Source organism: Callospermophilus lateralis, unplaced genomic scaffold (assembly GCF_048772815.1).
Source record: "Callospermophilus lateralis isolate mCalLat2 unplaced genomic scaffold, mCalLat2.hap1 Scaffold_45, whole genome shotgun sequence".
NCBI classification, from domain to species: Eukaryota; Metazoa; Chordata; class Mammalia; order Rodentia; family Sciuridae; genus Callospermophilus; species Callospermophilus lateralis.
In genome coordinates this window covers 938,792-951,347 of record NW_027514398.1, presented here as the reverse complement: position 1 = coordinate 951,347, position 12,556 = coordinate 938,792, and the positions used below count along the sequence as shown (strand labels likewise).

The 12,556-nt window shown below is 38.8% G+C and overlaps 1 pseudogene; it reads left to right on the top strand.

Moving 5' to 3' along the window:
• The first annotated feature begins 11,022 nt into the window (after positions 1 to 11,022).
• On the top strand, positions 11,023 to 12,338 carry LOC143388901 (UDP-GalNAc:beta-1,3-N-acetylgalactosaminyltransferase 2 pseudogene; annotated as a pseudogene).
• Positions 12,339 to 12,556: the final 218 nt, after the last annotated feature.

The following is a 12,556-nucleotide window of genomic DNA, read 5'->3' as shown; positions in this document are numbered from 1 at the left end:
TATTGAGGACTGAATTGGAACAAATGACTTTCCCTGCTTGTGAGGTTATGTTAAAATTAGTCCCACTGTTATGTATAATTGTAATACAATAATGAAAAATGAAAAAAAAAATTCCTCCTTAATTGACCATTGAGTATAATGAAAATCCTGGTGAGATTCTGTGTTTAAAAATATCTGTTCAAGTCCTTTCCTATAATGTTTTAGTGGTGTCATTTGAGAACATATCTAAGTGTTCCTTTTTTTCTGGATTTTCTATTCTATTTTATTAATCTATATTTCTCTCTTTCATTTTCACACAGTTTTGATGACTAGCTTTTATTCTCTTTGAGATGATAGATGAAATTTTTTTTGCTTTTCTTGCCATATTTTTATTGTTAATTTTTGTGTGTGTGGGTTGTGTATTAGCACCTTTGCTGAATTGATTCACTCTGGATTTTCATGCTGAATTTATTTATTTATTTACCAAATATGCAGAATAAATTTATGTATACTGAATATTCATGCTTAATTTATTCATTTTCATGAAATTTAAAGATTATATACACATAAAAGTATGTCCTCTATGCACAGATGTAGTCATGCTTTTTCCTTTCAATAACTATGCCTTTTGTGTCTATTTCTTGCCAAATAGATCTGGCAAGGACTTCTGGTATGTTAGAAAGAACTAGGAAAATCATGCATTCTTAAAATCTCATTTTGGGGAAAGTATTTTATTTTCTGATTAATTAATTTAGTAGCTTTGGGTTTTTCAGTGTGTTGCTATTCATTTTGTTGTATTATTCTGTGTTTTTTTTTCTTATCTGAGTAGTAAGGATTGCACTTAAGGCCTCACATGTACTAAGCATATACTCCACCAACCATGAAACTATATCCTAGCCTTTTTAAAAATGTTTTTGTGGCAGAGTTGGTTAAGGTGTGTGGGGTGACCTTGAACTTCTAATTTTCCTGCGTCAGCTCAAAGTTTGTGTTTACAGGTATGCATTAATATATTCAGCTGTATTTCTCCCTTCTACTTCTAGTTCTTTTTTTTAGTCATAATAGATGTTGATGTTGTGCATTCTCTCTATTTCCAGGTTCTTGTCAATAACAAAGAGTAGAAGGATAAACCTACTAGACAGAGCAAGATGATTTATTTAAGTGGGAGTATACTGCTGTAGAAAGAGGCAGAAGGCTCCCCAAAGGAGAATGGAAAGCCTATAAATATATAGAGAGACCAAGAGGATCCAAGAATCTCTCTTTGAGAAATTGCAAAGAACTGTCCGAGGGTGGTAAATTGAGTGAAGGGATAGGAATATTGCTTCATGAGAATAAAGAATGTTGAGAGAAATTCATTTGGAATCTTGGCTAACTTAAGGTGGGGAAGTGTAAGAGCTTGTTTTCATATTGGTTTCTAAAGAAGTGGTAAAAACTACACCTGTCAGGTTTCAAAAGGACACAGACAACAGGAGGAGATATTAAAGGTTGCAGTCACTGTTCATACTTGGAAAACTTATCATAAACAAATGTGAAGCAGCAAGGAAAACAAGCAAAATTAACTTTATAATTATAAACTACTTATCAGTTTGAGTATTTATTTTGTCAGAATCATAATCAGAGGTCCTGTTCACAGGTGTAAGATAAATTCTTGGAAGTGCTGTGTAAGCCTTGATTATTTCAAGATTCAGAGGGAGGTGTTTAACCCAAGAGAGATGGATCCATCTTGGTATGCCCAGTACCTTTACGGCCTTGGGAGAGGTAAAATGAATGTTTATGTTCTTTCCATCTAGGCTATAGCTGTTTTGATAGATCCTCCTCCTTTCAGGTCTTAAGAACTTGGTCTGTTGGCTTTCTTTTCTTCTGGAGCTCAATGGATTTTACTGGGCATGGCCAATGGGCATTCCTGCATATTTGGTAAGTAGTATGAACTCATCCCAGATGAATTAGGTTGATTAATTTCTTAGACTAGAACCATATTTACTGACAGAAAGGGTGTGCTACATAAATCTCATTTGGATGTAGGCCCAGATAACCTTTCATAGTATTTCTAACTCTGATAAGGGCAGCAGGTAGTAACTTGGGTCAGATTTTGGATATTGGCAGGCAAATCTTAGCTGAAGTCTTCATAAAGAAATAGTTGTCCCTTTCTTATTTTGCTCAAAGATTGAAGGTGCCAAGAAGAATTTAGATAATACTGTATCCCCAGTGCTTTTGCTATTTACTGGGTAACATGTGCCATAAAAGCTGGACCATTGTCACTTTGTAGTGATCTTACTATAAAAAAAACTGGGGATGATTTTCTTTAGGAACATATTTTCTACCTCCTATGCTTTTTCTCCCCACCATGTAAGTATATCTATGAGGATTAGGAATATTTTGTATGTTGTGAACATTGGTATATGGGTAAAATCTTGTTGACAGTCTTCCTTTGTATATGATTCCTGGTGTTGACCTGGTTCTACAAGGGGTGGTGGTAGCAAATTTTTGCAGTTATTTTAGTTGTACAGAGAATAACTTTGTTTAAGCTGGCAGATGTCCATAACATCCAACTGACCATTCCCATTGGAGCATCTCTTTCCATATAGAAAGAATCATATACTCCCTCTATGGAATTTCATTGTAATCCCTGAGCCAAAACCAATTTTTTTGTTTACACATAACCAAGGTCCAGACTAGTCTCTTCCTTGTTCCTGAGCCAACTTAGATTCCTCAGTAGTGTACTGAGAAGACGGCTGGGTGTCAGCAGAAGGAAACATAGCATCTCTCAAGCAGAATTTTTATTCTTGTCAGATCTCTTTGATGCCATTTGCAAAGGATTAGACCTATTGTTTTTGAGGTGGCTTGCTTATAATAATTTTAGAATAATTTTATAATTGTAGACTTTCTATCTATGTTTACTAGGATAATTTATTTCAGTAAGCATTCCCCTGTCTTTCTAGTTGATTGCATGTGCATGAAGCACCCTTAAGTCATATGTTGACAGTGTAGATGTTGGCTCATTTGTCTTTGAATTGAAACAGTGGTGATGTTAGGGTGATAAGTTCAGGGTTTTGTGCTGCCCATATATTCAAGAGGTGAATTCTAGTTATTACAGCATACCATACAAATATTGGTCCATTTTTTAAAAAGTTTCTTTTATCTATAAACAATTCTTGTTCTAGGTTTCTGGGAGGTTGACCTGTAAGTTTTTCTCAACTGACACAGGTAAGTGATTGCACATCCATGCATAAATAAACTGTGGTAGAAGATGTTTCTTTACTTGTGAGAGAGGAAGAAACTTTAATATACCTTGAGATTACCTAGAAGTATTATTTGATATTTGTTTAATCTAGCTGATGCCAGTCAGAGATGTCCCTTTATCTGATGTGGAGTAGGAATTTCTAATCTTTTACTTAGAGTTAGTTTAGATGCCTTTTCCATTAGTATTGCTATGGTTCTACTCCACGTAGTCAAGGTGATATCTACTGCTAAAAGGGTCTAACTTCTCTGAAAACTAAGTTACAGGCTGTTGTTTTGTTTCCCAATATTTAGACTAGTACCCTTAAGGCTATTCCTCCCTTTGAACCACATAAAGAAGAAAGGTTTGTGTACATTATGGATGCCCAATGTAGGAGTTTCTGACTGAATGCATCTTGTAGGACTTGATTTCACTCCAAGGGCTCTAAATCTGGTTCTTGAATTGATACATCAGGTATTTTGCCATGATGCCAAAGTTAGAAATCCATATTCAGCACTCACTAGCCATTCTCATGAAGGCTCAGATTTGATGTTTGGTCCCAGGTAGTGTGCTATTACAGAATGCTTGTGATATTACATTTTGCTTGAACCCTGTTCCTAGTCAGCTATATTTTTCCTAGGATTAGAATATATCATGCTGGGCATGGTGCTACCAGTATGTAATGCCAGTCATTCTAGAGGCTAAGGCAAGATGATCATAAGCTTAAAGCAAGCCTCAGCAACTTATCTATGCCCTGTCTCAACATATAGAGGGGTGGAGATATTTCTCTGTGATAAGTATTCCTGGGTTATTATTTTTGCAGATAATCCTCCCAAATAGAATATACCCTAAGTAACATTTTGTTGTGTGACCTGATCTGGGATTTAGATGCCCAGAAAACTATTTCTACTAGGAAATTTAGTTGCCAGAGAGTATTTTTATTAGAGTTCTCTTCGTCTAGCCTACAAGTGAAAATGTGACCTACATACTGAAGGTCAAATTTAGCCAGAAGACCCAGTCTTTTGAATTCTCTTTCAACCCTAAGGCAAACAAATGGGTGCTGTATGTTCAGATAAGTTGTTTAGTGTGCATCTCAGGATCTCCCCATTTTAGGCAAAAGGATGTTAGGAGTGGGCTGCAGGTATGTAAAGTATAAAGCCCCCATTGAGATCTAGGACAGTGCATCACTGAGTGGTACATTGGAACCTGAGTAGCAAGTTGTGTTTGTTATCATGGAGCAGAGGAGGATCACTGCCTTGTTGACCAAGTTTAAATCCTGTAATTATCTATAATTCCTATTTGGTTTGTGTCTCAGAAGAATTGCACTATCACATGATAACTGATAACAAATTATAATCCTGTATTGTAAAGATGTACGTACAGTGGCTTGTAATCCATGCAGTTCTTCTGTCCTTTGGGGTATTGTCTTTTATATGAATTACTTGTCTCCTTTAATAATATCTGTGCCAGCTGTGAATTTTGGACTTGTCATGGGATTCCATTGTCTCAGACTTGGGATCAATCACCCAAGGAACAGTAGGTGGTGCCAAATACTGGAATTATGATTTTTACTAGTACTGAAAATTGAGGCGAGAGTGTAGTAGAGGATTTCAGGATAGATTGTGTACCCTGTGTCCAAAAGGAACTGCATTAACTTGCATGCCACCTCAAGAATTGCCCAGATTTCCTCATGTGAAATGCAAATGATTGTTAGGGGCATTTTTGTACGCTTGGCCTTTCCAGGCTTCTTGAAATGGTCACAACTTGTGTCTTGATCCATTTTTTTTCTTTGAGTGTTACATGACAGGGTCATCCTTACATACAAAGTGTGGGGCAGGGGTGGGTGTTGGGCTTGTGCACTTGGGTGCCAGATGTCCATTTCCCCTGCATTTGGAGCTATCCTACTCTCAGTTGCTTCCTGCAGTATTATATTACCATGAGGATTGAATCCTATCCTGTCAAGTGGGTAGGTTTTTGCAGGTGGTGCTGCCTTTCTCTTATCCCTCCTTTTTCTTTTTCAGATTTCCTTCAAGTCCCTGTCATTTAAGACAGAGAAACTCATATCTATTAACAAATTTTGAGAACTTCAATTGAAATGTTTGGAGTTTTCTCTGGATATCAGGGACACACTGAGCTATAAATTGGTATCCCATAAGGGATTGTCCCTTAAGGAGGTTTGTCTAGGTTGGTGTAATTTTAAAGACCTCATTCAGAAATGCATGGAACCTGTGTGATTTTCTTCTGTTCCCTGGGTAATCTCTTTGACTTTTTCATAATGAAAATGTTTTAAAAAATATTATATATATATATATATATATATATATATATATATATATATATATATATATATATATTAGATTGATGCAATATGTTTATTTTATTTTTATGTGGTGCTGAGGATTGAATTAAATCTCAGTATGCCAGGCAAGCACTCTACCACTGAGCCCAAGCCCCAACTCTGAACATGTTTTTAATAAAACTATCTTTTGCATATCTGGAGTGCAGCTGATAGTAAAGATTAAATAAACATCCCTCCACCCAAGATTGAAGGCAAGAGTGAGTGTTTGAAAATTACTGATAAAGCAGGAGGAAACTTTGGAGCAATTTTCAAGTTTTCTCTTGGAGGGGGAGTTTACAGTCACAAAGAAATGTATGTAAATACTGAGTTTTTTCATTCATTTTTGTGACCTCCTTTATGGGCAAGAGTTTCAACCAAATATTTGGGATTTGGATGGCAAGAGGCCACTCTGGGTATGATGTGCAGTACATCATACCCAGTACAGTACTTCTGAACATACTGAGGAGGGGTCTGGGGACTCCATGATCTATGAGGGGGTTCTTTTGTTATCTGTCATATAACCTTCCCTGGAGCTAAAATGGGAACTGCAAAGCAGGGATCAGTTAGAAGATCTGGATTTTCTATTGTCTTAATCATCACGTGTCTTTCAGCATATGTCTGGATTTTGATAAAATGTCATGAAGACTTGCACATATGGAATCTCAGACCATTGGACAATTTGCAGAAAAATTCCAGTTGTATGATGTAATTTAGGCAATCATTGTGGGGCCATTGTTTCCCGTATCCCAACTTATAATGTGTCCAGGCAGTATTTCAATAGAAAATGAAGCACTTTTGCCTGATGATATCAGGGTCATACTTGTCTCAGGTTTTTTGTTATAACTTTATTTATTTATGTATTTATTTGGTGTTCCAGATCAAATCCAATGCCTCACACATGCTGGACAAGTGCTCTATCACTGAGGCACAACCCAGCCCCCTAGTTCCATTTGTTTACAACATAATAAGCACAGCACTTTGTGTTGAAAGTGAGGCTCCCATGTTGTGATATTGTTTTCTAAAGGAAACAATGACAGTGACAGACTCAGAGGTATTTGAAGCATTCCATTGATTTTTCTGAATGAGTTGCACATTGTATAGACAGAGGTTGGGGCATACCCCTACTTCTGCCACACTGCTAGATATCTCTGACAACTTTCTGGGTCCCTTTAGTGAACTGTGTCTGCTTTTGTCTATAAGTGTGGCTATCAATAAGAATGGGAATCTTTGATGTATTGCATCCATCACAATTGTCAATTTGTAGGACTTGCTATCAGTAATGACCTCTGGAAAAGCTCTTGTGGAGGCAAATGACAAAGGGACAGACATTCTTGGGAAGTGGACCAAAGAGCCAGTAGTGTTACTGTGAGTTAGTCATGTAAATAATGGGGAAGCTGCTGTCTTCCAATAATTTGTATAAGGAGTCCTTGTTGAGCCCTGTACGTTTTGCAAAGCTCCAGGAAGTCCAAAATAGTATCTATAGGGATATAACATAGATAAAGGGGGTTTCAAGAGAGGGTTTCTCACAAATTGTTTATTGGGGGAGATCAGGAGTATCAGGTTGATGGATAAGACTAAGGAAGGTCTCCAAGGTATTGGTCCCAAACCAGAAAGCAAAGATGAAGAAAAAACAAAGTTTTCCCTTAGCACTTGGACTATGGAATTCAGTCATGGTGAGAAGGTACATTAAGGAGCTATAATGCAGGCTCACAACACACAGAATATGAAACCTGTATAATTTATGGGTTTCCCTTACACTGGGTGTTTTTTTCCTTTTATATAAAAATTTATTTTTATCTTTCTTTTTTATTGGTGCATTACAATTACTCAAAGTAGGGGATTTGTGTTATATATTCACACATGAATATGATAAACAGTGTAATATGATTGATATTTTTCCCCAATGTTTTTATTTTTACCCCTTTCCTCCCTCTCCCTGAACCTTTTCCTCTGCTCTATTGTTCTCCCTTCACTATTCATGAAGTCACACCATTTTTGCTTTCCTTCTTCCTTTCTAGCTTCCACAAATGAGACAAAACACATGACCCTTGACTTTCTGAGTTCTGCTTTTCGTTAACATAATGTTCTAAGTTCCATCCATTTTCCTGCAGATTACATGATTTCATTTTTATGGCTAAAAAAAACCCATTTGTCATGTATACAATATTTATTTTATGCATTCAGCCATTGGCAAATACCTGGTCTCTTCCCATAGTTTGACTACTGTGAATTGTACTGCTGTGTACTTGGCTACACACATATCACATTGTGCATATGACTTTAATTCTCTACAGTAAATACCAAGGTGTTGTTTAGCTGAGTCAAATAGTGGTTCAATCCCTAGTCTTTCTTAAAAAAATATTTCTTAGTTGTATTTGGACACAATATCTTTATTTAATCTTTTTTTATGTGGTGTGGAGGATGAAACCCAGGATGCCTTGCATCTGCTAGGCAAGTGCTCTACCTCTGAGTCACAACCCTAGCCCTCCATTTCTAGTCTTTTGAGGAATATCCATACTGATATCCAGAGTGGTTCTACCAATTTACATTCCCACTAATGGTGTAAAATTGTTTTCATTTCCTCACGTCCTCTCCAGCACTTATTATTATTTGTAATGCTGCCAATCTGCCTGAAGATGAAATCTGAGCGTAGTATTTTAAAAATATGTTTTTATTTTATTGATTTATTTTTATGTATTCTGAGGGTTGGACCTATCACTTTGTACATGTTAGGCAATGGCTCTACTGCTGAGATATAACCCCAACACATCAGTGTAGTTTTGATTTACATTTCCCAATTGCTAAAGATGCTATACATTTTAATTTTTATATATTATTGGACATTTATAATTTTCTATTTGTATGTTTAATTCATTTCCCTGCTTATTCACTGTGTTATTTGTTAATTTAGTGTTAAGTTTTCAAATTCCTGATGTATTCTGGATATTAATCCTCTGTCTGAGGAGTAGGTGGCAAGCATTTTCACCTGTGCCATAAGTTCTCTCTCTACATCCTTTTTAAAATCTGTACTTAAAGTTCTTAGTTTTAATGGTATTCTTAGTGCATCATATTTATAGGTGATATTTTGGTTCACTTTGACATAATCACATTTGCATAGAATATAATTTATTGACATTTGGTCCCTACTACTTCTCTTTGCCTTCATTTTTTCTTCCCAGTGTCCCTTTAACTCTATTCTAATTATCTGCCTTTCGTTCATTTATATATTTTAAATTTGTGCTTTTAGATATACATAAAGTTTGGGCTAGGGTTTGGGCTCAGTGGTAGAATGCTTATGTAGCCCATGCAAAACCCTGGGTTCTATTCTCATCACCACATAAAAATAAATGTATAAAATAAAGTTAAAAAAAATAAAAATAAAAAGATACACATAAAGTTGAAATTCACTGAAGTTTGTTTGTATATATTTGTATATGTACATAAGTACCATAATTTGGTCAATTTTATTCAACTGATCCTCCCTTATGCTATCATTATTTCCTCCCCCTCTTTCTTCCTTTTCCATTCTACTTATATCCCTTCTCTTTTCATGGGATTTCTTTTTTTTTTATTCTAAAATAAAGATCACATTTATTATCACAAGTTGCATAAAAACACACAGCTTTTACAAAAATGATTGATAGAAAAATACTCATTTGACTATGTTGTGATATTTGTGGGAACACCACACTATTGCTGTACCTCCAGATAAAGCTTCAAAGAAACTGGTTTTCATAATTAAATCTCTATTTACCACAACCCATCTTTGAAAAGAAGTTCATACCATGTTCTGAACAGACCAAAGCATTTGCTCAGTAAAATTACATTCCAGGCCTGGTGGTTGCTTGTGTGTGTAACATGGGACACATTTTTGATAATCACAGGATAGCTATGCTGGACCTTGTCCATCTCAGTCTATACCCTCCCTTCCCAGAGGAGGCTGAGCTATCTCCTCAGGGCACCTAAGCCCACTCCAAGCTTCTTTCAGTAAGTAACTCAGAAGAAGTAATTACAAAGACTTACAAAGAAAACCATTATTTCACCTGTCTTTTCCTCTGAGCTGAGAATCTAATTTGGTTTATCAGATTAAGGAATAATACCTACTGAAATGGCACGAAAACTGTTAGGGGCACCTGGGTCAAACACTGACTTCACTTCCACGAGTTTCCCAAATGACTCAAGTAAGTGGTAGAAAGACACAAGTCTACCTCTACTTATTTTCCTGAGTGAATTGATACCTGACAGGGACAGCTATCATTGCAGCTTGGTCTCATTATGTGACCTGGTTTTACAGGTAGCTGTCCTTTGAGACATCTTCCTTTTCTTTGATAGGCTCCATGACCATTCAAAAGGTGAAGGCATTCCTGTCACATCTTCTCAAAGTTCCTGTGTCAGAACTTCTGCTGTCCTATGAAAGTCCCAAGGTAAGCCACCCCCAAGAGACAGTCAAGCTCAATTCTCCACAGTAAGACATGATTAAACTGTCTAACATGGTCCAGTTCTGAGCAGGGAGCACATATTTATTAGACTTTGAGTAACCTGTGGCATGGAGGTCATGTTTTGTCAGGTCTGTCTTACCCCCTACCTTTGTTCTAATTTTAGATGCCGGGCAGAGAAATTGAACTAGGAAATGACCTACAGTCATTACAGTTTTATTCTGTGGAAAATGGAGATTGTCTACTAGTGAGATGGTAACAACCAGCTTTAAAAATTTAGTGACTTGACTGTTCATCGTGACTGGGGTTTGCTGGGAAGAAATATTTTGCTTGAACAGTTCTACTGTCAAATGAGGTTTTACAGCTTGCTCAAAGTATAACAAAGGATGTACTTTTCACCAGGAAGAGACCATTTGTAGGCTTGTATATAATAGCAGTAATAAAGGCTTTGACTACTCATGATCTTCTCAACTTACTTCATATATATTTTTATAGCTCCTCACTATTGATTATTAAATAGAAACTAGCTAGTCTAATAACATCTGAGTATAGTTAATGTCTGTCATAGACTAGTTTTAATGAAATTCTCTACTGATACTATTTTAAAAGGTTACCGAAATGATTTGGTCACGTGGGAAGTGTCCCTTAAATTCAGGGAGGCACATCCTTTACTATTATATGCCTGCTATTTTTTCTTCTCAGGTATACTATCTTGAGAGTCCTTACCAAGGCAATCACAGGCTTTTCTCTATAGTTATACCTAAACTGAGCATAGTATTCGCAGGTTCCCAGCTCTGACCGACTTAACCAGTGGGCAATGATGAAAGCAAAATCCTCCCTATGACACAGGTCTTCTCACACAGCCACAGGCTATCCTGGTATCTTCTAGGTCCTATGGCTGCCATCCAAATGCGCCGCTGCCCGCGGTCGGAGGCTGGCGAGACGCGGGCCGGAGTCGCCCGCGGGCCCGGGCGCGCGCAGGGCCCTCGCTGTGGGCCAGGAAGCGGGGGAGCCCCGCGCGCGGCGGCGCGCGACTGGGAGCGGCTGGGTGGCCAATGCGAAACTGGCTGGTGCTGCTGTGCCCGTGCGTGCTCGGGGCCGCGCTGCACCTCTGGCTGCGGCTGCGCTCCGCGCCGCCCGCCCGCGCCCCGGGGCCGGCGCGGCACATTCCCCGGCCTTCTTTCCTCAGTGGAAGTCCAGTCACTATGATGTGGTGGTGGGTGTGTTGTCAGCTCGAAGTAACCGTGAGCTCCGGGATGCTATAAGAAACACCTGGCTGAAGCACTCGCTCCGTCACCCAGCCCTGAGTCAGCGGGTGCTTGTGAAGTTCATCATAGGTGCTCGGGGCTGTGACGTGCCTGTGGAGGACCGAGAGGACCCTTATTCCTGCAGACTGCTTAACATCTCCAACCCAGTTTTGAATCAGGAAATCGAGGCGTTCAGTCTTTCTGAGGAGGGTTCATCAGGACTCTCTGAGGCCCGGGTCGTCAGCGTGAGCTTCCGAGTGCTCCACCCGATTGTCATTACCAGCCTGGGAGTGTTCTATGAAGCCAGCGACGAGGGTTTCCAGAGAAACATCACGGTCAAGCTCTACCAGGCGGAACAGGAGGAGGCCCTCTTCACTGCGCGCTTCAGTCCTCCAAGCTGTGGCGTGCAGGTGAACAAGCTGTGGTACAAGCCCGTGGAGCAGTTCATCTTACCCGAGGTAAAGGCACAGAGGAAGACCCTGCCAGTGTGGTCCTTCACAGGACGGGCTGGGGAGGGTGCACTGCCTCATGAATTCATGGAAGGTGTGGAAGGAGTTGCAGGTGGCTTCATTTACACCATTCAGGAAGGTGACGCTCTCTTGCGTAGCCTTCACTCTCGGCCTCAGAGACTCGCTGATCACATAAGGAGCCTCCATGAGGAAGATGACTTACTGACAGAGGAGAGCAGTGTTCATGGTGACATTGTTTTTGTGGATGTTGTAGACACTTACCGAAATGTTCCTGCAAAATTATTGAACTTCTATAGGTGGACTGTGGAAACCACCAGCTTCAGTTTGTTGCTGAAGACAGATGATGACTGTTACATAGACTTAGAAGCTGTGTTTAAAAGAATTTCCCAAAAGAATCTGGATGGGCCTAACGTTTGGTGGGGAAATTTCAGATTGAATTGGGCAGTGGACAGAACTGGAAAGTGGCAAGAATTGGAGTACCCCAGCCCAGCTTACCCTGCATTCGCGTGCGGGTCAGGGTATGTGATCTCCAGGGACATTGTCAACTGGCTGGCAAGCAACTCGGGGAGATTAAAGACCTATCAGGGTGAAGATGTAAGCATGGGCATTTGGATTTCTTCTTTTTTTCCTTATGATTTTTGCTTCCCCAAGTAAGAAAATTTCAACACTTGATGTCTGCATCTGACTGATTTTATTTAGCATAATGTTCTTCAGTTTAATCTATTTACTAGCAAATGCTATAATTTCTTTTTTTTTCTGGCTTTGTAAAAATCCATTCATTCTCTCGTTCTCTCTCTCTCTCTCTCTCTCTCTCTCTCTCTCTCTCTTTCAATATATTTCATTTTTGCTCATCCATTTATCTGTTGATGACC